Source organism: Choloepus didactylus, chromosome 18 (genome assembly GCF_015220235.1).
Source record: "Choloepus didactylus isolate mChoDid1 chromosome 18, mChoDid1.pri, whole genome shotgun sequence".
NCBI classification, from domain to species: Eukaryota; Metazoa; Chordata; class Mammalia; order Pilosa; family Megalonychidae; genus Choloepus; species Choloepus didactylus.
This window is the reverse complement of record NC_051324.1, coordinates 23,990,718-24,017,100: the sequence shown is the minus strand read 5'-3', so window position 1 is coordinate 24,017,100 and position 26,383 is coordinate 23,990,718. Positions and strand designations below refer to the sequence as shown.

Below are 26,383 nucleotides of genomic sequence, written 5' to 3'. Positions count from 1 at the left end.
AATCGAGGAATGAAAACATGGCAAAGGATTTAAAGGACATCAAGAAGACCATGGCCCAGGATATAAGTGACATAAAGAAGACCCTAGAAGAGCATAAAGAAGACACTGCAAGAGTAAATAAAAAAATAGAAGATCTTACGGAAATAAAAGAAACTGTTGGCCAAATTAAAAAGACTCTGGATATTCACAATACAAGACTAGAGGAAGCTGAACAACATCTCAGTGTCCTAGAAGTCCACACATTTTCATTTTCATAGAAAATGAAAGAACAAAAGAAATAATGGAGAAAAAAAATCGAAATGAATCCAGGGATACGATAGATAAAATGAAACATCCAAACTTAAGACTCATTGGTGTCCCAGAAGGGGAAGAGAAGGGTAAAGGTCTAGAAAGAGTATTCAAATAAATTGTTGGAGAAAACTTCCCCAACCTTCTACACAATATAAATACATAAAGCATAAATTCCCAGCGAACTCCAAATAGAATAAATCCAAATAAACCCACTCTGATACATATTCTGATGAGACTCTCAAATACTGAAGAGCAGGAGCAAGTTCTGAAAGCAGCAAGAGAAAAGCAATTCACCACATACAAAGGAAACAACATAAGACTAAGTTGTGACTACTCAGCGGCCACCATGGAGGCAAGAAAGCAGTGGCATGACATATTTAAAATTCTGAGAGAGAAAAATTTCCAACCAAGAATACTTTATCCAGCAAAATTCTCCTTCAAATTTGAGGGAGAGCTTAAAATTTTCACAGACAAACAAATGTTGAGAGACTTTGCCAATAAAAGACCTGCCCTACTTCAGATTCTAAAGGGACCCTACCAACAGAGAAACAAAGAAAGGAGAAAGAGATATAGAGAATTTTAACAGACATATATAGTACCTTACATCCCAAATCACCAGGACACTCATTTTTCTCTAGTGATCACGGATCTTTCTCCAGAAGGGACCATAAGCTGGGACATAAAACAAGCCTTAAGAAATTAAAAAAAAAAAATTGAATATACTCAGAGCACATTCTCCAACCACAATGGAATACAAATAGAAGTCAATAATTTTTGAACTGTAACTCCACTATTTACTTTCTACATGATATAAAATACACAAACTCTAATGACAAATCAGTGGTTTTGAACTCAATGCAAAATATGTAATTTTAGACAACTATATAAAGGTGGGGGAATGAAGGAGTATAGGAACATAGTTTATGTGTCCTATTGAAGTGAAGGTGGTATCAAAGAAAAACAAGACTGATAAGGATTTAAGAGGTTAATTTTAAGCCCCACCATAAACACAAAGAAATTATCAGAGAATATAACCATAGAGATGAAAAGTAGAGTTTGGGTTAAGAGAAATGGGGGAAGGGGCAATGGGGAGTTAAGAAATGAGTGTAGGATTGCTGTTTGAGATGAAGGGAAATTTCTAGTAATGGATGATGGGAAAGAGCATTTCAACATTCTAAATGTGATTAATCCCACTAATGGAAGGCTAGGGAGGGGGTGGAATGGGAAGATTGAGGCTGTATATATGTTTCCACAGCTGAAAAAAAAAAAAAGACAGTCTAATAGATGACAATTGAATGCTAAGGATGAACTTGGATGGGATTGGAGGATAGAGGACAGGTGGCTCAAAGGGACACAGTTGAGACATAAGGAAAAGGAAATATAGAATGTAACTTTGTATCATTGTTGAATCTCTTGTACTTCTTAGCTGCACTTAATGGGATTGCATAAAAGAATGTTCTTGTTCATGGGAAGTGTATACGTGAATTATAGTGTATGTTCAAGGATGTGTGCAGCTAGCTCTCATATGTTCAGAAGACAGACCAGTAGATGATGGATGATAGATAGGGAGAGAGGGAGGGATGGAGGGAAAGAAATAGCGATGTGACAGCATGTTAAAGTTGGTGGATTGAGCTATTGGGGGAGGGGGGTCAGGGTATGATGGAATTTTGTGTATGGGGTTAGTATTGTTTTTGCAACTGTTCCTATAACTTTGAATTTATTTCAAAATAAAAAAAAAGAATAGGTATAATACTGTTTAAATTGAACTGAGAGAACACTCTTAGAAAGAACAATAATAATCAAAATTTTAAATTAAGTAGAAGATTTGAATAGCAGTAAAAGGAGGAACAAAGCTAAAATTGAGAATTAGAAGACTCATTTTAGGAATTCTAGAAGCAAAGTGGTGCTTCAGTATTTATTAATATAACTTATTACATTAATAGACTAAATTAATATAAATACATTATTATGTCAAGAAATAAAATAAGGCAATTGAAAATATTCAAAGTCAATTTTTGGTTGTTTTAGAAAAAACACTTAAACTAAGCATAGAAGGTAACTCTTACATTTAGTATTTACCAGAGTAGTTATTATAAACCAGTAGCTCCTAAAATACTTGTTGAATAAATGGATGGATGGATGGATGGATGAATGGTTGGATAAAAGAGAGAGAACAAAGCCCAGGCAGTCTTACAAAGACTGCATTTTGTTCCAGAAGTGCTTTCCTCTCCTCCATCCCTATTCTTAACCCAACATCTGGATACAAAAGAGTGACTAGAAAAGAAATGTCTAGTCCCTAAATGTTACATGTGAAGTGTAAACAAACTGGTCCCAGACACCCTAGGAAGAAAGTCAAGAAGTAATCCGTACAATAACAGAATAAATTGGATTTGGGCAGAGCCATTCAAGCCCAAGGAATACAAACAGAAATAGCATAAATAGCATGGCAGTTGAGTAAATACAACACAGAAGAAAAAGCAAAATACGGATAAAGAAGCCAATCTAGGAGAAAACAACTCAAGATATAAAAGGAAGTTTCTTATAACTCTGTTAAGGTATTGTTCAACTTAAGAACACAAATCCAATGTAAAAAGAGCTCAGAGACAAGCTGATGAAGCAACAGAATGAGATGAAAGGGAAGTGTATAGATGTAAGGAAACACATTGGGGATCAAAATTTAAAACAGCAAACAACATAAAGTGGAATTATTGATATGGGGGAAGTTTCATTTCATCACAGTGAATGCATCTAAAAAAGACAAGGAAATTAATGAAATTAGATAAAACCTAATAGATACAAACCCAAATATAATCCTACATAAGGATTATTAGTTTCCCTGATGTGAATAGCTCAAAAATGGAATAGAAGTTGTATTCAAGACATAATACAAGAAAATTTGCCTGAAATGAAAAAAATAATGAAACTGCATATTAAAAGAACATACCATATTCCAGACATTTTTTCTTCACAAAATTCTCTACCCCAAGACATATTCTACTTAAACCCTTGAACTCTGAGGATAAATTTCAAGGCATCTGGGCTGGAAAACCAAATTACCTTCAATGAAAGCACCAGGAAGACAGAGACTTTCTAGTGTTTTTTTGTTTGTTTGTTTTGTTTTGTTTCTCCCCCCTTCAAAGTTATGATATTAGAACCTAGAAAAATGCCAGGCACATGGTATGCACTCAGTAAAGTATTCGTTGGACTAATTAAAATAAATAAATGGAGACAAAAATAAAGCTGAATCAGACTTCTCCACATTCAATACCAGAAAACAACTAAGCTACATCTCTATTGCCTTGAGGTGAAAAAAAAAAAAATGACTCAATTACAGTATACACATTCAAGGTATAGTTTAAGTATAAAGGCAATATGCACACCTTCTTAACATAAAAGAACTTAGAAAATGTAATACTCATGTTCCACTTTATGAAAAAATATTTTAGAAAATTACAGCCAATTAAGAAATAAATAATCAGTCAAAATAAATAACTCAGGTATAATAAAGGTGTCATAAAAGGACAGGAAAAGAGCCTTGAATCCACTTAAGAAAAGAAAGTGAATGGTGTAATTTTGAATAAAATAAAAAGTATTTAAAATGACTAATTAAAATTGGGAAATCAGAAGGAAAAAGGATAGGAAGACATGAGGAAATACTAAATACCCTTATGTATCATAGTAGGGTGTCAATTGTTGAGGTCTAAAATTGAAATACGTGGTATAAAAAAAATGACTGAAACCTTTTTATGGTCTTCATATATATGGTTTTTTCATCTTAGAAGGATTTTTATCTTTAAGGAAACAACAGCTTTTGTGAAAATATGTTTAATTTCAACAATTCCCTTATTTTCACTTTGGCTTCTTTTCTTCTGTCAGAATCAAGGACAATGGAATATTTTATTTTTTAAATAATCCAATTTTATAACAATACTTCTGATTATATACTTTGCTTATATACCTACCTTTCTAACGAGACTTAATATAAAGCTTTTTTAAAAGCTATTCATCTATTCATCTGATATTGACAATGGTTATTTCTGGGTAAAAAATTAACAGTGATATAAAAATTTTCAGCTTTGTACATTTTGTGTTGTTTGAATTCTTTTTAATGGTATAACTTTCACAAAGTGGAGAAAATTATTTTTCCTTAGAAAAATATATCAAGGTGCTAACAAGGATTAATTCTAAGTGCTGGAAATATGCATATTATTATTTTATTTTTTGTATTTATCTCTGTTTTCAAAATTCCTCACCCTACCCATGTTAAAAAATTTAAGACTACAATTTATCATATGAGTATAGATTTGGTAGCATTTCATAAGACTGAATATACAATTTTGACTCAAGAGTTTTTAAGAAGAGTGTTCTTGGGAGGCAAGATGGCAGCATAGGGAAACGTGGAATTTAGTAAGTCCCCTAGAGTAACTAATACATAGCCAGAAATAATTAGAAAATATTCTGGAACAACTGCTTGGGGGACATCTGTGACAGGACATATATTGTACACCAGTCTGGAATGGGTGGAATGGTTGAGACTGCAGCATAGAACTGTAAGTAAAACTCCCCAAACTGCAGAGCTGGCACCTCTCCCCCTCCAGCACAGCAGGCTGAGTTGGAACACTTCCCTGAGGGAAAAAGAAGCAATCTCTGATGGGAGCAAGGGAAGGTAGCTCAGCTCAGCTCCAACTGCAGTTTTAATTAACAAATTTGGACTACTGAATACAAGCTATGAGCACAGATAAACTGGGAGCAGGCAGGAAAGGAATGCTGAGGCCTCTCCTGGCAGAGAGGAGGAAGAGCTAATGGGAAAAAAATAAGAACAATAAATAAATAAAAACAGAGGCTTTTGGAGTCAGCTGAACTCAGAATACTGGAAAAGGGTTGTGTCCCAAGAAAAGGGGCACATAGAACCAGGTATCAATTCTGGTTGACCAGTGAAACTGGGGCTGGGGGTGGGTATGGGCTCTTAAAAAGGGATTTCTTTCTTTTTTCTTTTTTTCTTCTTATTCTAAATAGTGCATCAGAGAAAATCTCAGGCATTTTCAATTGTCAGTGCTGACCCAGGCAAGGGTGGAGTTAAGATAGAGATTCAAAGGAAGAAGTCAAGTGAAGGAAAAAATTCCCTAAAGGACTTACCTTCCCTAGGAAAAGGAGAGGTGAGGCTCAGCTTAAGTGCTTGCCCTCCCTCAGAGAATTCAGACCCCAGGGCGTGGGGAAAAAGAACAACAAAACAAAACAAAACAGAAACAGCTTAAGCTTGGCTTCTGATTCACCCTCAGTCCCTGGCAGGGACAAGTTCTACTGAGATTTAAATGCACCACACCTCTTTATGCCAGTGGGGGGCTGCAGGCTGACAAGCACCACATGCTGGGCAGGACAGAAAAAGCAGAATCTAGAGGCCACTCAGGAAAATCTGATAATCTTCTGGGGCTCATCCTCAGGAAAACTTGATATTCATTACACCCTCCTCCTGAGACATGGGTCCATCTGGTCTGGGAAAATCTGATTGGGGTAATCAAGGAAACCACATGCCCAGACAACAAAAATTACAATTCACACAAGGAAAACTGAAGATATGGCCCAGTCAAAGGAACAAACATACATTTCAAGTGAGATACAGGAGTTGAAACAACTAATTAAAGATATTCAAACCAATCTTCTAAATCAAACCAATGAGCTGAAGGAAAATGTGGCAAAAAAAAATGAGGGATACAAAGAAGACACTGGATGACCATAAAGAAGAATTCATAATCTTGAAAAAACAAATGGCAGAACTTATGGGAATAAAAGGCAAAATAGAAGAGATCAAAAACACAATGGAGACATACAACAGCAGATTCAAAGAAGCAGAAGAAAGGATTCAGGAACTAGAGGACAAGACATCTGAAATCCTACACACAAAAAAACACATAGGGAAAAAATGGAAAAATATGAACAGGGTCTCAGGGAATTGAAGGACAACATGAAGCACATGAATATACATGTAATGGGTGTCCCAGAAGGAGAAGAGAAGGGAAAGGGGACAGAAAGAATAATGGAAGAAATAATCACTGAACATTTCCCATCTCTTATGAAAGACATAAAATTACAGATCCAAGAAGCACCGTGTACCTCAAACAGAATAGATCCAAATAGATCTACACCAAGACACTTAGTAATCAGATTATCAAATGTCAAAGACAAAGAGAGAATTCTGAAAGCAGCAAGAGAAAAGTGATCCATCACATACAAGGGAAGTTTGATAAGACCATGTGCGGATTTCTCAGTAGAAACCATGGAGGTGAGAAGGCAGTGGTATGATATATTTAAGATACTGAAAGAGAATAACTACCAACCAAGAATTCTATATCCAGCAAAACTATCATTCCAAAATGAGGGAGAGTTTAAAATATTTTCAGACAGACACAGAGAGGTTGTGAATAAGATACCTGCTGTACAAGAAATACTAAAGGGAGCACTACAGGCAGATAGGAAAAGCAAGGAGAGAGAGGCTTGGAGAAGAGTGCAGAAATGAAGACTATCAGTAAGGGTAAAAAGGAGAGTGAGAGGAAAAGAAAAATAAAATAAAATATGACATATAAAATCCAAAAGACAAAATGGTAGACAGTAGACATTACATTGAAAGAAATTAGACAGCTGAAAGAGGAAGGCTAGGGGTTGGTGTGACACCAGAAATAAAGACAGAAGATAAAAACTAGGATTGTATAACTTAGCAAATCCTAGAGTGGTCACTGATAGCTATTAAATATACAAAGTTAGGAATGTTTTTACATGAGGGAGAATAAATGCATGCTGACATTGCAGGGTGTTGAGAGTTGGATGGTATCGGGAAAAAATACAATCAATGTAAACTAGAGATTATAGTTAACTGCAACATTGTGGGATGCCTCTATTAATTGTGGCAAAGGCAATGTATCAAGTCTGGATGTCTATAGGAGGGGATATGAGGGGGTGGTATGGGATTCTAGGTGTTGTCATTGTCTGACCTTTTCATTGTATTTTGTTTTGTTTTAATTTTATTTTTCTTCTACCTTTTATTTTTTTATCCTTCACTTTTTTCTCCTCTTCCTCTTTCTTTGCAAAAGAAGTGGAAATATCCCCATTTAGACTGCGGTGCTGAATGCATGACTACGTGATTACACCAAGAGTCACTGATTGTTTAGTTGGGATGAATTGTATGGGGTGTGAATGAGACTGTCTGGAAGATAATCAGAGGGATACAAGTACTGGAGAAAATGTGGAGAGAGGTATGTGCCTATTCCCTGTTGGTGGGGAAGTAGAATGGTGCAGCCTATCTGGAAGGCAGTGTGGTGGTTCCACAGGAAACTAAGAATGGGGTTGCCATATGGTCCTGCAACCCAGTTATTGGGTATATACTTGGAAGAAATGAGAGCAGGGATACAAATGGACATTTGCACACTGGTAATCACAGTGGCACTACTCATGATTTTCAATGGATGGAGGTGGCCTAAGGGTACATCAACTGATATACTGAATGGTGAATGGTGGTGTATACATACAATGGAATATGGAGTGGTGACAAAAAGGAATGAAGTTGTGAGGTATGCACCTAGGTGAATGGACCTTGAGGGCAGTATGGTGAGTGAAATAAGCCAGAATTGAAAAGACCAGCATTATAACACCTCACTAATAGAGACTAGCTATAATGTGCAAACTCTGAGAATTGAATCTCAGAGAGCACAGGTTATCCGGGGAAGGCTTATTGTAAAAGTTCCTAGATTGTAAGCTCTTACAACACTCACATCCATTCATGGGTTGTAACAGTTATTTCTAAATTCTGAAATAACTGAGCTGAGCTGTTTGTGTATAACCTAGTCAGTCCCTGTAACTTTGGGTATCTGTGTGACACCAGAGACTCAGAGCCAGAGTTTGGTAACTATGAATGTCAGCATTATCCCATACAGCAATGTTTAAAAAGCTGAAAAAGAGATCACACTTCAATTAAAGATATGAAAGAAATGGACTTGGCTGGGATGAAGGTAAATAAGACTAAAGGATAAAGGATGATACTGACTGTGTTTTAAAATTTCAACTTCTATGTGAGACCAAAGGAAGAGATGTCTATTTTGTGCAAAATCTGTAGCACTCTATATAATTTAACTTATATGGTCAGTTTGTTCAAACACCATAATTACATGGAACCTTGAATAGGGGATGAGAGCTGGTTGGTTTGTACAGGTTGGTGTGAAGCCCTGATACATCCCAGAGTAATGTAGGCAGAGAATAAAATGTATTTGCAAAGCTGTGTTGAGGGACTGGGGAAAAATGTGGTAATATTAAACTTTTCCACCTGGGAAATTCCTGATATTCTTGTAAGCATTGGGGGCTACCAGGTTAGTAGGCTGAGCCCCTGATCTTGGGGCTTGCCCTTATGAACCTTGTTACTGCAAAGGAGAGGCTCAGCCTATTTATAATTGTGCCTGAGTCTCCCCCAAAGAACTTTTTTTGTTGCTCAGATGTGGCCTCTCTCTCTAAGTCAACTCGTCAGGTAAACTCACTGCCCTCCCCTCTACATGGGACATGACACCCAGGGGTGTAAATCTCCCTGGCAACATGGGACATGACTCCCAGGGATGAGCCTGGACCCAGCACTGTAGGATTGAGAAAGTCTTCTGCACTAAAAGGGGGAAGAAAAATTAAACAAAATAAAGTTTTAGTGGCTGAGACTTCAAATGGAGTCAAGAGGTCATTCTGAGGTTATTCTTATGCATTATACAGAACAGTTGAACTGCAACCTAGTATCCTTGATGCTTGAAGATGATCATATAATTATATAGCTTACACAGTGTGACCATGTGATTGTGAAAACCTTGTGGCTCACACTCCCTGTCACCAGTGTATGGGCAGAGGAGTAGAAAAATGGACAAAAAGTAAATAAATAATGAGTTATATTCACATACCATACAATCATCCGAAGTATACAATCAGTTGATCTCAGTATTATCAAACAGTTGTGCATTCAACTCCACAATCAATTTTTTAAGATTTTCAATACTCCAAAAAAATAAGAATAAAAATGAAAAAGAACACCCAAAACAAGATATGCTATGTGAATATAACTCAATAAAATTGCATTTTAAAATAAGAACTTATAACTCAATAATAAAATGACAAATAAAAGAACTAAAAAATAGGGAAAGGATATGAATAGATATTTCTCCAAATAAGAATTACCAATGACCAATAAGCAAATGAAAAGATGCTCGACATCATTAGCCCTCAGGGAAATGCAAATCTAAACCACAATGAGATATCCCTTCACACCCCCAAGGATGGCTATAATAAAAAATGTGTTTAAATAAAATTTTTTTCAAGAAAGAAATAAGCTGAATAATTCAACTGAACTGGGGGAAAAAAGAAGGGCAGTGATAAAATTTTAAGTTTTAAACATATATGAGTCATACATATATGGGATTTTTAGTTGAAACATAATAGTATTTAGCTGAATGGTGTGCAAAATAAATATTTTATATTCATTAATCCTAAAAAATAAATAAATAAATAAAATAACAAATGTTAGTGAGTGTGCCAGTTTAAATGTATTGTGTCCCCCAAATGCCATTATCTTTGATGTAGTCTTGTGGGGCATTTTTGGTGCTGATTAGATTTGCTTGAAATGTGCCCCACCCAGCTGTGGGTGATGACTCTGATGAGATATTCCCATGGAGGCATGGCCCCACCCATTCAGGGTGGGCCTTGATCAGTGGAGCCATATAAATGAGCTGACCCAAAGAGCAGGAACTCAGTGCAGCTGTGAGTGACGTTTTGAAGAGGAGCAAGCTTGCTAGAGAGGAACGTTCTGGGAGAAAGCCATTTTGAAACTAAAACTTTGGAGCAGACGCCAGCCATGTGCCTTCCCAGCTAATAGAGGTTTTCCAGACACCATTGGCCATCCTCCAGTGAAGGTACCCGATTACTGATGTGTTACCTTGGACACTTTATGGCCTTAAGACTGTAACTGTGTAGCCAAATAAACCCCCTTTTTATAAAAGCCAATCCATCTCTGGTGTTTTGCATTCTGCAGCATTAGCAAACTAGAACAGTGAGGATGTGGAAAAATTGTAATCCTCATACATTCCTGCCAGCTGGTGTAGCTGCTGTGGAAAACAGTCCAGCAGTTCCTCAAAATGTTACCATATGGCCCAGTAATTCCCCTGGTAGGTATATATTCAAAAGAAATGAAACATAGATTCACTCAAAACTTGTACACAAATGTTCCCCATAGCAGCATTATTCACAATAGCCAAAAGTGGAAACAATACAAATGTCCATCAATGGATGAATGGATAAATAACTCATAAAGGTTAAAGAAAGTTCTATCATCTATCAATTTTAAACTTTAAAAATAAAAAATTCAATATAAACATTTACAAATATTTAAAAATTTTCCTTAAATGATTTTAAGTCTTGGAATCTGCTTAGTTTTGTTTACTTGCTTGCTTATTTACATTTACCTGATATTCTTTTTTTCTTTTATTTTTTAAGCAGTTTTATTCAGATATATTCACATACCATACAATCCATCCAAAGTATAAAATCAATGGTTCACAGTATCATCACATAGTTCATCAACACAATCAATTTTAGAACATTTTCATTATTCAAAATATATATATATATCCCATACCACCCCCGACCCTTAGCATTGGTGTGGTACATTTGTTACTGTTGATGGAAGAATATTAAAATATTCCTGTTAACTATACTCCATAGTTTTCATTACATAAATTTCCCCCTGTATCACTCTATTAACTCCTTGTAATAGTGTCATACATTTGTTCTAGTTCATGAAAGAACATTCTTATATTTGTACTATTAATCATAGTCGTCATCCACCACAGGGTTCTCTGTGTTATACAGTCTCATGTTTTATCCTCTAGCTTTCCTTTTAGTGACGTACATGACTCTAAACTTCCCTTTCAATCACAGTCACACACGTAATTTGGTGGTGTTAATTACAGTCACCATAATATGCTACCATCACCTCTATCCATTTCCAAACATTTAAATTCAACCTAGTTAAAAATTCTGCACACATTAAGCATCTGCTCCCCATTCTCTACCCTCAGTCCATCTCCTGGTAACCTATATTCTAGATTTAAACTCTATGAATTTAGTTATTATAATTAGCTCACATTAGTGAGATCATAATATTTATCCTTTTGTTTCTGATTTATTTCATTCAACATAATGTCCTCAAGGTTCATCCACATTGTTGAATGCTTCAGGACTTCATTCCTTCTTACTGCTGAATAATATTCCATTGTATGTTTATACCACATTTTGTTTATCCATTCATCATGGACACTTTGGTTGTTTCCATCTTTTGGCAACTGTGAATAAGGCTGCTATGAATATTGGTGTGCAAATGTCTTTTTGCATCCCTGCTTTCAGTTCTTCTGAGTATATACCTAGTAGGAAGATTGCCATGTCATATGGCAGTTCTATATTTGTCTTCTGAGGAAACACCAAATTCTCTTCCACAATGACTGTACCATTTTACATTCCCACTAACTGAGTAAGTGTTCCTATTTCTTCATATCCTCTCCAACACATGTATTTTCTGTTTGTTTAATAATGGTCATTCTAGTAGGTGTAAAATGATATCTCATTGTAGTTTTGGTTTGCATTTCCCTAATAGCTATTGATGTTGAGCATCTTTTTATGTGCTTTTTTAGCCATTTGTATTTCCTCTTTGGAAAAATGTCTACTCATGTCATTTCCCCATTTTAAAATTGGGTTGTTTGTCTTTTTATTGCTGAGTTGTAGGATTTCTTTATATATTCTGGATATTAAACCCTTATCAGATATGTGGTTTCCAAATATTTTCTCCTATTGAGTAGGTGCCTTTTCACCTTTTTGACAAAGCCTTTGATGCACAAAAGTATTCAGTTTTGAGGAGGTTCCATTTAACTATTTTTTTTATTTCGCTGCTTGTGCTTTGGGTGTAAGGACTAAGAAATTACCTCCTACCACAAGATCTTGAAAATGCTTCCCTACATTTTCTTCTAGGAGTTTTATGGTCCTGTCTCCTATATTTAGGTCTTTGATTCATTTTGAATTAATTTTTGTATAAGGTGTGAGATAGGGGTCCTCTTTCATTCTTTTGGATATAGATACCCAGTTCTCCCAGCACCATTTGTTGAAGAGACTGTTTTGTTCCAGTTGTGTGGACTTGGCAGCCCTGTTGAAAATCAATTGACCATAAATGCACAGGTCTACTTCTGAACTCTCAATTCAGTTCCATTTATCAATATGTCAATCTTTATGCCAGTATCACACTGATTTTTTTTCCAACTAACAACTCCAATCTTTAATAATAGAACCAATTTTCCATTCTGGAAACAATTTTAAGGGGAAAATATCTTCCTTATAAAAATAAAATTAAACTCATCAAAATTATAAATATAAGTTTTTACTTCTGCAATTTAAAATGCTCCTCCATAATACTACCCCTTCACTTAATATCTTTCCTGAACCATCATGTATTGAAGAGAAAACAGCATTCCAGCAAAGCTTAGTTTAACATAAGAATTTGTAAAATTAGTTTTAAAAATCTTTCTTTGGCCTTAGTGGCCTTTTCTTTTTTAAATGTTAAAAATGTTGTTTTCCCAAACCAGTGTTAGAGAAAGAACATCAGTCTTCCAAGAACCAAGAGTTGACAGAATTTCAATACAGTAAGTTTTCCAAATCACAACCTCTAGTGCACTTGACAATGAACAAAGCTCTGGATAACAGAGATGAGGATGTCTATTTTAGGCAAGCCACTACCAGTAAAAAAAAAAAAAAAGAAAAAAGAAAAAAATTCACAGTTACCCAATCAGCTACCACTTCTGGTTCTAACAGTTTCTTACTATGAGAAACAAATGCTTCACAAAGTATAAATTTATACTTGAATTGAGGTGGGTAATTAAAAGAACAGGTGGTTGATAAAAGGATACTCAAACCCAAGCCATAGTCTGAATAGTAAAACTACTATAAAAATCATGAAAGCATCCCTTGAAATGATAGTGTTGGGTGTCACTAAAGTGTCACTAAAACCTCATCCATGCACTAAAAAGAAATTACATTCAAAATTAAACAAGATGTGCCACACATTTTATAGCTACTTCTGCTTTTTACAAAAATTTTCCTTAAAAACTTAGAAGAGGCGGTGGGGCAAGATGGCAGACTGGTGAGCTGTAAGTTTTAGTTACTCCTCCAGGAAAGTAGGTAAAAAGCCAGGAACTGCGTGGACTAGACACCACAGAGCAATCTGTCTTTGGGCATACTTCATACAACACTCATGAAAACGTGGAACTGCTGAGATCAGCGAAATCTGTAAGTTTTTGCGGCCAGGGGACCCGCGCCCCTCCCTGCCAGGCTCAGTCCCGGAGGAGGAGGGGCTGTCAGCTCCGGGAAGGAGAAGGGAGAACTGCAGCGGCTGCTCTTATCGGAAACTCATTCTACTGATTCAAACTCCAACCATAGATAGACTGAGACCAGACACCAGAGACTCTGAGAGCAGCCAGCCCAGCAGAGAGGAGACAGGCATAGAAAAAAAACAACACGAAAAACTCCAAAATAAAAGCAGAGGATTTTTGGAGTTCTGGTGAACACAGAAAGGGGAAGGGCGGAGCTCAGGCCTTGAGGCGCATATGCAAATCCCGAAGCAAAGCTGATCTCTCTGCCCTGTGGACCTTTCCTTAATGGCCCTGGTTGCTTTGTCTCTTAGCATTTCAATAACCCATTAGATCTCTGAGGAGGGCCGTTTTTTTTTGTTTTTCTTTTTTTTTTTTTTAAATCCTTTTTTCTTTTTCTAAAACAATTAATCTAAGAAGCCCAATACAGAAAGCTTCAAAGAATTGCAATTTGGGCACGTCAAGTCAAGAGCAGAACTAAGAGAGCTCTGAGACAAAAGGCAATAATCCAGTGGCTGAGAAAATTCACTAAACAACACAACTTCCCAAGAAAAGGGGGGTGTCCGCTCACAGCCACCATCCTGGTGGACAGGAAACACTCCTGCCCATCGCCAGCCCCATAGCCCAGAGCTGCCCCAGACAACCCAGTGTGACGGAAGGGCTTCAAATAACAGGCACACACCACAAAACTGGGCGTGGACATTAGCCTTCCCTGCAACCTCAGCTGAATGTCCCAGAGCTGGGAAGGTGGAGCAGTGTGAATTAACAAAGCCCCATTCAGCCATCATTTGAGCAGACTGGGAGCCTCCCTACACAGCCCAGCAGCCCAGAACTGCCCTGGGGGGACGGCACTCACCTGTGACATAGCACAGTCATCCCTCAACAGAGGACCCGGGGTGCACAGCCTGGAAGAGGGGCCCACTTGCAAGTCTCAGGAGCCATACGCCAATATCAAAGACTTGTGGGTCAGTGGCAGAGACAAACTGTGGCAGGACTGAACTGAAGGATTAGACTATTGCAGCAGCTTTAAAACTCTAGGATCATCAGGGAGATTTGATTGTTAGGGCCACCCCCCCTCCCCGACTGCCCAGAAACACGCCCCACATACAGGGCAGGCAACACCAACTACACACGCAAGCTTGGTACACCAATTGGGCCCCACAAGACTCACTCCCCCACTCACCAAAAAGGCTAAGCAGGGGAGAACTGGCTTGTGGAGAACAGGTGGCTCGTGGACGCCACCGGCTGGTTAGTTAGAGAAAGTGTACTCCACGAAGCTGTAGATCTGATAAATTAGAGATAAGGACTTCAATAGGTCTACAAACCCTAAAAGAACCCTATCAAGTTCAGCAAATGCCACGAGGCCAAAAACAACAGAAAATTATAAAGCATATGAAAAAACCAGACGATATGGATAACCCAAGCCCAAGCACCCAAATCAAAAGACCAGAAGAGACACAGCACCTAGAGCAGCTACTCAAAGAACTAAAGATGAACAATGAGACCATAGTACGGGATATGAAGGAAATCAAGAAGACCCTAGAAGAGCATAAAGAAGACATTGCAAGACTAAATAAAAAAATGGATGATCTTATGGAAATTAAAGAAACTGTTGACCAAATTAAAAAGATTCTGGACACTCATAGTACAAGACTGGAGGAAGCTGAACAACGAATCAGTGACCTGGAAGATGACAGAATGGAAAATGAAAGCATAAAAGAAAGAATGGGGAAAAAAATTGAAAAACTTGAAATGGACCTCAGGGATATGATAGATAATATGAAACGTCCGAATATAAGACTCATTGGTGTCCCAGAAGGGGAAGAAAAGGGTAAAGGTCTAGGAAGAGTATTCAAAGAAATTGTTGGGGAAAACTTCCCAAATCTTCTAAACAACATAAATACACAAATCATAAATGCTCAGCGAACTCCAAATAGAATAAATCCAAAAAAACCCACTCCGAGACATATACTGATCACACTGTCAAACATAGAAGAGAAGGAGCAAGTTCTGAAAGCAGCAAGAGAAAAGCAATTCACCACATACAAAGGAAACAGCATAAGACTAAGTAGTGACTACTCAGCAGCCACCATGGAGGCAAGAAGGCAGAGGCACGATATATTTAAAATTCTGAGTGAGAGGAATTTCCAGCCAAGAATACTTTATCCAGCAAAGCTCTCCTTCAAATTTGAGGGAGAGCTTAAATTTTTCACAGACAAACAAATGCTGAGAGAATTTGCTAACAAGAGACCTGCCCTACTGGAGATACTAAAGGGAGCCCTACAGACAGAGAAACAAAGACAGGACAGAGAGACTTGGAGAAAGGTTCAGTACTAAAGAGATTCGGTATGGGTACAATAAAGGATATTAATAGAGAGAGGGAAAAATATGGCAAACATAAACCAAAGGATAAGATGGCCGATTCAAGAAATGCCTTCATGGTTTTAACGTTGAATGTAAATGGATTAAACTCCCCAATTAAAAGATATAGATTCGCAGAATGGATCAAAAAAAATGAACCATCAATATGTTGCATACAAGAGACTCATCTTAGACACAGGGACACAAAGAAACTGAAAGTGAAAGGATGGAAAAAAATATTTCATGCAAGCTACAGCCAAAAGAAAGCAGGTGTAGCAATATTAATCTCAGATAAAATAGACTTCAAATGCAGGGATGTTTTGAGAGACAAAGAAGGCCACTACATACTAATAAAAGGGGCAATTCAGCAAGAAGAAATAACAATCGTAAATGTCTATGCACCCAATCAAGGTGCCACAAAATACATGAGAGAAACACTGGCAAAACTAAAGGAAGCAATTGATGTTTCCACAATAGTTGTAGGAGACTTCAACACATCACTCTCTCCTATAGATAGATCAACCAGACAGAAGACCAATAAGGAAATTGAAAACCTAAACAATCTGATAAATGAATTAGATTTAACAGACATCTACAGGACATTACATCCCAAATCACCAGGATACACATACTTTTCTAGTGCTCACGGAACTTTCTCCAGAATAGATCATATGCTGGGACATAAAACAAGCCTCAATAAATTTAAAAAGATTGAAATTATTCAAAGCACATTCTCTGACCACAATGGAATACAATTAGAAGTCAATAACCATCAGAGACTTAGAAAATTCACAAATACCTGGAGGTTAAACAACACACTCCTAAACAATCAGTGGGTTAAAGAAGAAATAGCAAGAGAAATTGCTAAATATATAGAGACGAATGAAAATGAGAACACAACATACCAAAACCTATGGGATGCAGCAAAAGCAGTGCTAAGGGGGAAATTTATAGCACTAAACGCATATATTAAAAAGGAAGAAAGAGCCAAAATCAAAGAACTAATGGATCAACTGAAGAAGCTAGAAAATGAACAGCAAACCAATCCTAAACCAAGTAGAAGAAAAGAAATAACAAGGATTAAAGCAGAAATAAATGACATAGAGAACAAAAAAACAATAGAGAGGATAAATATCACCAAAAGTTGGTTCTTTGAGAAGATCAACAAGATTGACAAGCCCCTAGCTAGACTGACAAAATCAAAAAGAGAGAAGACCCATATAAACAAAATAATGAATGAAAAAGGTGACATAACTGCAGATCCTGAAGAAATTAAAAAAATTATAAGAGGATATTATGAACAACTGTATGGCAACAAACTGGATAATGTAGAAGAAATGGACAATTTCCTGGAAACATATGAACAACCTAGACTGACCAGAGAAGAAATAGAAGACCTCAACCAACCCATCACAAGCAAAGAGATCCAATCAGTCATCAAAAATCTTCCCACAAATAAATGCCCAGGGCCAGATGGCTTCACAGGGGAATTCTACCAAACTTTCCAGAAAGAACTGACACCAATCTTACTCAAACTCTTTCGAAACATTGAAGACAGTGGAACACTACCTAACTCATTTTATGAAGCTAACATCAATCTAATACCAAAACCAGGCAAAGATGCTACAAAAAAGGAAAACTACCGGCCAATCTCCCTAATGAATATAGATGCAAAAATCCTCAACAAAATACTTGCAAATCGAATCCAAAGACACATTAAAAAAATCATACACCATGACCAAGTGGGGTTCATTCCAGGCATGCAAGGATGGTTCAACATAAGAAAAACAATCAATGTATTACAACACATTAAAAACTCGAAAGGGAAAAATCAATTGATCATCTCAATAGATGCTGAAAAAGCATTTGACAAAATCCAACATCCCTTTTTGATAAAAACACTTCAAAAGGTAGGAATTGAAGGAAACTTCCTCAACATGATAAAGAGCATATATGAAAAACCCACAGCCAGCATAGTACTCAATGGTGAGAGACTGAAAGCCTTCCCTCTAAGATCAGGAACAAGACAAGGATGCCCGCTGTCAAACCACTGTTATTCAACATTGTGCTGGAAGTGCTAGCCAGGGCAATCCAGCAAGACAAAGAAATAAAAGGCATCCAAATTGGAAAAGAAGAAGTAAAACTGTCATTGTTTGCAGACGATATGATCTTATATCTAGAAAACCCTGAGAAATCGACGATACAGCTACTAGAGCTAATAAACAAATTTAGCAAAGTAGCGGGATACAAGATTAATGCACATAAGTCAGTAATGTTTCTATATGCTAGAAATGAACAAACTGAAGAGACACTCAAGAAAAACATACCATTTTCAATAGCAACTAAAAAAATCAAGTACCTAGGAATAAACTTAACCAAAGATGTAAAAGACCTATACAAAGAAAACTACATAACTCTACCAAAAGAAATAGAAGGGGGCCTTAAAAGATGGAAAAATATTCCATGTTCATGGATAGGAAGGCTAAATGTCATTAAGATGTCAATTCTACCCAAACTCATCTACAGATTCAATGCAATCCCAATCAAAATTCCAACAACCTACTTTGCAGACTTGGAAAAGCTAGTTATCAAATTTATTTGGTAAGGGAAGATGCCTCGAATTGCTAAAGACACTCTAAAAAAGAAAAACGAAGTGGGAGGACTTACACTCCCTGACTTTGAAGCTTATTATAAAGCCACAGTTGCCAAAACAGCATGGTACTGGCACAAAGATAGACATATAGATCAATGGAATCGAATTGAGAATTCAGAGATAGACCCTCAGATCTATGGCCGACTGATCTTTGATAAGGCCCCCAAAGTCACCGAACTGAGCCATAATGGTCTTTTCAACAAATGGGGCTGGGAGAGTTGGATATCCATATCCAAAAGAATGAAAGAGGACCCCTACCTCACCCCCTACACAAAAATTAACTCAAAATGGACCAAAGATCTCAATATAAAAGAAAGTACCATAAAACTCCTAGAAGATAATGTAGGAAAACATCTTCAAGACCTTGTATTAGGCGGCCACTTCCTAGACTTTACACCCAAAGCACAAGCAACAAAAGAGAAAATAGATAAATGGGAACTCCTCAAGCTTAGAAGTTTCTGCACCTCAAAGGAATTTCTCAAAAAGGTAAAGAGGCAGCCAACTCAATGGGAAAAAATTTTTGGAAACCATGTATCTGACAAAAGACTGATATCTTGCATATACAAAGAAATCCTACAACTCAATGACAATAGTACAGACAGCCCAATTATAAAATGGGCAAAAGATATGAAAAGACAGTTCTCTGAAGAGGAAATACAAATGGCCAAGAAACACATGAAAAAATGTTCAGCTTCACTAGCTATTAGAGAGATGCAAATTAAGACCACAATGAGATACCATCTAACACCGGTTAGAATGGCTGCCATTAAACAAACAGGAAACTACAAATGCTGGAGGGGATGTGGAGAAATTGGAACTCTTATTCATTGTTGGTGGGACTGTATAATGGTTCAGCCACTCTGGAAGTCAGTCTGGCAGTTCCTTAGAAAACTAGATATAGAGCTACCATTCGATCCAGCGATTGCACTTCTCGGTATATACCCGGAAGATCGGAAAGCAGTGACACAAACAGATATCTGCACGCCAATGTTCATAGCAGCATTATTCACAATTGCCAAGAGATGGAAACAACCCAAATGTCCTTCAACAGATGAGTGGATAAATAAAATGTGGTATATACACACGATGGAATACTATGCGGCAGTAAGAAGGAACGATATGGTGAAACATATGACAACATGGATGAACCTTGAAGACATAATGCTGAGCGAAATAAGCCAGGCACAAAAAGAGAAATATTATATGCTACCACTAATGTGAACTTTGAAAAATGTAAAACAAATGGTTTATAATATAGAATGTAGGGGAACTAGCAGTAGAGAGCAATTAAGGAAGGGGGAACAATAATCCAAGAAGAACAGATAAGCTATTTAACGTTCTGGGGATGCCCAGAAATGACTATGGTCTGTTAATTTCTGATGGATGTAGTAGGAACAAGTTCACTGAAATGTTGCTATATTATGTAACTTTCTTGGGGTAAAGTAGGAACATGGTGGAAGTTAAGCAGTTATCTTAGGTTAGTTGTCTTTTTCTTACTCCGTTGTTATGGTCTCTTTGAAATGTTCTTTTATTGTATGTTTGTTTTGTTTTTAACTTTTTTTTCATACAGTTGATTTAAAAAAGAAGGGAAAGTTAAAAAAAAAAAAAAAGAAAAATAAGGAAAAAAAGATGTAGTGCCCCCTTGAGGAGCCTGTGGAGAATGCAGGGGTATTGGCCTACCCCACCTCGATGGTTGCTAACATGACCACAGACATAGGGGACTGGTGGTTTGATGGGTTGAGCCCTCTACCATAGGTTTTACCCTTGGGAAGACGGTTGCTGCAAAGGAGAGGCTAGGCCTCCCTATGGTTGTGCCTAAGAACCTCCTCCCGAATGCCTCTTTGTTGCTCAGATGTGGCCCTCTCTCTCTGGCTAAGCCAACTTGAAAGGTGAAATCACTGCCCTCCCCCCTACGTGGGATCAGACACCCAGGGAAGTGAATCTCCCTGGCAACGTGGAATATGACTCCCGGGGAGGAATGTAGACCCGGCATCGTGGGATGGAGAACATCTTCTTGACCAAAAGGGGGATGTGAAAGGAAATGAAATAAGCTTCAGTGGCAGAGAGATTCCAAAACGAGCCGAGAGATCACTCTGGTGGGCACTCTTACGCACACTTTAGACAACCTTTTTTAGGTTCTAAAGAATTGGGGTAGCTGGTGGTGGATACCTGAAACTATTAAACTAAAACCCAGAACCCATGAATCTCGAAGACAGTTGTATAAAAATGTAGCTTATGAGGGGTGACAGTGGGATTGGGAATGCCATAAGGACCAAACTCCACTTTGTCTAGTTTATGGATGGATGTGTAGAAAGGTAGGGGAAGGAAACAAACAGACAAAGGTACCCAGTGTTCTTTTTACTTCAATTGCTCTTTTTCACTCTAATTATTATTCTTGTTATTTTTGTGTGTGTGCTAATGAAGGTGTCAGGGATTGATTTAGGTGATGAATGTACAACTATGTAATGGTACTGTAAACAATCGAAAGTACAATTTGTTTTGTATGACTGCATGGTATGTGAATATATCTCAATAAAATGATGATTAAAAAAAAAGAAAAACTTAGAAGAGATGATTTGTCTCAGTAATTTGTGTGTCACTGCATAAGAACACTTAAATCCACCTCCTACAAGATAGGTATTCTTTGAACAGTCAGAAGAGAGACACAATAAAGGCACAGATCACATAAGAGGCAAAGAACTGAAGCCCCTTGATATTTCAAAAAGAATCCATTAAGTGTCACCAATGTGTTAACAATTCCTTGAGAATTTACAAATAAAAAATACCTAGATTAAAAATAGACTTACTTAAGGCCTTTCTGGAACCACAGCATAACTTTCTCATTGTTCTCAGATAAATGGCTGCATAAAATGAAGTTATTTAACCTGATTTAAGGAAAGTACAAGCAGTTCTTTAGTTGGTAGAAACACGCACTTTTCTTAAAATAGTTCCATAAAGACCCCTATCCTGTTGTGTGGTCGGCTGGGTACATATTTCCCTACCTTTCTTGCTGCACTCCTACTTATAGTCAAGCAGTCCTTCAGAATTGAGGATCTGGTAATATTTCCTTAATAAATATCTCTGTTATACATTATGTAAGTACCAACTTCAATTTATAAAAGGGAGAAGGAAAAGAAGTAAGAGGGAAAGGGAAGGAAAAAAGAAGAGAGGGGAAGGAAGGAAAGAAAAAGGAAAGGGAAGAAAAGAAAAAGGGAAAGGTCAGATCCAGTTGTCTGTAAGATCCACCTGTCTGATGCTGGATTCTCTTTATCCAGAGTTGATGAGCTCTTCCTTTAGGCTTAGCACCTACTTTCTGTGGTAGTTTCGAGGCTGTATGTACCACAGAAAGAATTTTTGTTCTTTTAATCCATTCCAATGGGTGCAGACCTATTGTGGGTGGGACCTTTTGATTAGGTTATTTCAATTGAGATGTGATCCACTCCATTCAAGGTGAGTCTTAATCCTCTTACTGGAGTCCTTATAAGGGGATAAAACACATACAGAAGAGATGAAATTAAGGGAAGCTTACAGAGAAGAGCCACGGAGAAGCTAAGAGAGGACCCACAGAAAACAGGAAGCCACTGAAGCCAGAAGCTGCAAACAACAAAACCCAGGAGAGGACCAGCAGACACCAGCCATGTGCTTTCCCATGTGACAAAGGTGTCCTGGATTCTGGCAGCCTGTCTTCAGAGTCCAAGTATTGTCCTATTGATGACTTGAGTTGGACATTTTCATGGCCTTAGAACTGTAAATTGTAAGTTAATAAATCCCCGTTGCAAAACCCATTTCTGGTATATTGCATTTTGACAGCTTTAGCAAGCCAAAATACCTTCCTTGGCTTCCTTTAGGAAACCAAAACCCCTTCCCACATTCTACCCTTTAGGAAATTAAACAATCCTAAAATGGGTTGAGCAACTCAAAATCGAATGTTTTTCCTTGTTTACAAGCAAATACACTTGTCTCCTCTACCATAAACTTATTATACAACTATGTGTTCCTGTCCTCAGAGACCTCTACCTCTATTCAGGCCTTCTTCCAAACTTGCTCTTTACTTTCTCTGTCAAACTCCTACAAAATCTTTCACAAAGTCCTCAGAGTTCCAAGCTTCCTCTGCCTTTCAATTCACATGGATGATTTCCTTTGACATTAAAAACAAAACAAGCTGTCGCTGCTATTATTCAACATTGTGCTAGAAGTGCTAGCCAGAGCAATCTGGCAAGACACAGAAATAAAAGGCATCATAATTGAAAAGGATGTAGTAAAACTGTTATTATTTGCAGATGATATGACCTTATATTTGGAAAACCCAGAGAAATGGATGACATAGCTACTTGAGCTAATAAACAAATTTAGTAAAGTAGCAGGATACAAGATTAATGCACATAAGCCAGTAATGTTCCTATACACTAGAAATGACCTAACTCAAGAGACACTCAAGAAAAAGATTCCATTCTCAATAGTAACTAAAAAAAATCAAGAACCTTGGAATAAACTTAACCAAAGATGTAAAAAACCTATACATAGAAAATTACATACCTTTACTAAAAGAAATAGAAGGGGACCTAAAAAGATGGAAAAACATTCTGTGTTCATGGATAGGAAGGCTAAATGTCATTAAGATGTCAATCCTACCCAAACTGATCTACAGATTCAATGCAATCCCAATCAAAATTCCAACAACCTACTTTGCAGACTTGGAAAAGCTACTTATCAAATTTATTTGGAAGGGAAAGATGCCTTGAATTGCTAAAAACATTCTAAAAAAGAAATACAATGTGGGAGATCTTACACTTCCTGACTTTGAAGCTTACTATAAAGCCACAGTAGTCAAAACAGCATGGTATTGGCACAAAGATAGACATATTGATCAATGGAATCAAACTGAGAATTCAGAAATAGACCCCCAGATCTATGGTTGACTGATTTTTGATAAGGCACCCAAACCCACTGAACTGGGACATAACAGTCTGTTCAACAAATAGGGCTGGGAGAAATGAATATCTGTATCCAAAAGAATAAAAGAGGACCCCTACCTCACACCCTACACAAACATTAACTCAAAGTGGATCAAAGACCTCAATCTAAGAGACAGTACCATAAAACTCCTAGAAGATAATGTGGGGAAATATCTTCAAGACCTTGTATTAGGAGGTAGCTTCTTAGACCTTACACCCAAAGCACAAGCAACAAAAGAAAAAATAGATAAATGGGAATGCCTCAAAATTAAAAGCTTCTGTTCCTCAAAGAAATTTGTCAAAAAGGTGAAGAAGCAGCCAATTCAAAGGGAAAAAATATTTGGAAACCATGTATCTGATAAAAGATTGATATCTTACACATATAAGGAAATCCTACAACTCAATGACAATAGTACAAACAACCCAATTATAAAATGGGCAAAAGATATGAAAAGACGTTTCTCTAAAGAAACAATATAAATGGCTAAAAAAACACATGAAAAAATGTTCATCTTCACTAGCTATTAGGGACATGCGAATTAAGACTACAATGAGATATTACCTCACACCTTTTAGAATGGTTGCCATTAAACAAACAGGAAACTACAAACGCTGGAGAGGATGTGGAGAAATTGGAACTCTTATTCATTGCTGGTGGGACTGTGTATTGGTGCAGCCACTCTGGAGGGCAGTCTGGCAGTTCCTTAGAAAACTAGATATTGAGTTACCCTACAATCCAGCAATTTCACTTCTCAATATATACCCAGAAGATCCAAAAGCAGTGACACGAACAGATATTTGCACACCGATGTTCATAGCGGCATTATTCACAATTGCCAAGAGAAGGAAACAATCCAAATGTCCTTCAACAGATGATGTATAAACAAAATGTAGTATATACCCATGATGGAATATTACGCAGTAGTAAGATGGAACAAGGTCATGAAACATATGACAACATGGATGAAACTTGAAGATATTGCTGAGTGAAATAATCCAGACACAAAAAGAGAGATATTGTATGTTATCACTAATGTGAACTCTGTGAAAAATGTAAAATAAATGTTTTATATTGTAGAATGTAGGGGACCTAGAGACAGACAGCAGCTACTGAAGGGGGAACAACAACCTAATAAGAACAGATAAGATATTGAGAGAAATCTTAATGATATGGGAATGCCGGGTATGACTTTGGTTTGTTCATTTTCTTGAAATATGGTAGGAACATGTTGAAAGCAATATCGTTATTTTAGGTTATTTGTTTTTCTTATTCCTTTGTTTTATTTTTAAATTGTTTTGCTTTTGTTTTTTAATTTTTTGATAAAGTATAAACAAAACAAAACAAAACAAGAAACAGTTTCAACATAGAGCAAGTATTCAAATAGATTCCTTTTTAAGCTTTTAAAAAATCATTTGCACATCCTAAGCTTATCATATCGTCACATAATTAAAATAACTTAAAGGCAAGAGGGGTGGGGGAGGCAGGGTTCATGCTTGAAAGTACTCTAGAATGCTACCTAATGATGACCACAGATTCACAGCTTTCTGAGAGGAAACACTGTGGGGCTATAACTTAATGAGCTTGCAGAGTCCCTTACACAGGATACTTCAGATGCAGGATGCTGTGTGACCCAGTTTTGGGAACTAAACCCAGAGATATAGAGAAGAAGATTCTTGTATCATGGGGCAAGAGAACAGCCCTCTGATGAGAGATGCTTGCTTCTGTTGGATTACATAGGTTGAGCATATTCCACACGCTCTGAAAAACCTGCACATTACTGAGTGGTTGTGAGTCCCATGCTTTCACTGGGTTTCCACACCATGCTGAAGGCTTCTTCAAGCTTGTGTCTGTAAGCAGTAGAGCCTCTTTAGGTTCTGCAGCTGCTCATCTTCTTCCTTGTCCAAGATACACAAGAAATTCTGTAGTTCTGGAAGGGCTGAAGGCTCCTTACTCTCCAATGTCATGTTCACAATGAACAAAACTAAGTGTATCTGTCCTGGGCCCTGCTATTAAACTCAGATGTAGTGGATGTTCCTGGTCTGGGGAACAGACTTGATCTTCCCTGGGGTAGTGCTTACAAAGTGCAAGAAACTTTCTGAGCAGGGCCTCAATCTCTTCCCCAGTGTTTGCGCTACTGATATGAAGTGTGTTCATACAGCCATTGCTTCTGGGAGCGAGCTCTCCAGGGTTCTGAGAAGACATAGAGGTATGCCGAGTTCCATCTGTACTTTAATGAAGCCAGTGTAAATCTCATTTGAATTCAAGGTCAGCTTCAATTTGTCTGTGACTGCTAAACTGTATTTATGAACTTTCCCTTTGATTTCCTCCTTGGTAAGGTATTGTGTGTTTCCTTCTCTTTCTCCGCATCTTGCTAGCCAGTGCTGGGCTTGCCCTGGGGTGTTCTCCTTCTGGCATTGAAGAAGTTCTCAGTGTTTTCCTCCTGGATGCTATAACCACTGCTCATGCTTCTGGTCCCACCACATGTGGGCAGCCTCCCCAGGACACAGGTGGCCAGGCAGGGGGTACCTTTCCCTCCTGCCCTGTGAGGTTCCCAGTGTGGGACCCCAAGGTGCTGTTGCATCATCCTCCTGCAGCTGTGGCTCTGCCTAGCTATCTGGATCCTCCTGCTGCTTAGCCACCTGCTCCAGGAGCAGCCCAGTCCCACCAGTACCATGCTGTTTTGATCACTGAAGCTTTGTAA

The 26,383-nt window shown here is 37.6% G+C and overlaps 1 protein-coding gene and 1 pseudogene across 1 annotated transcript in view; both read right to left on the bottom strand.

The window, feature by feature from the left end:
- Positions 1-26,383, bottom strand: part of EFCAB5 (EF-hand calcium binding domain 5) — a 183,750-nt gene that overhangs the window by 111,563 nt on the left and 45,804 nt on the right. The gene's annotated exons all lie outside the window — the stretch shown is intronic.
- On the bottom strand, positions 25,457-26,146 carry LOC119513749 (annotated as a pseudogene).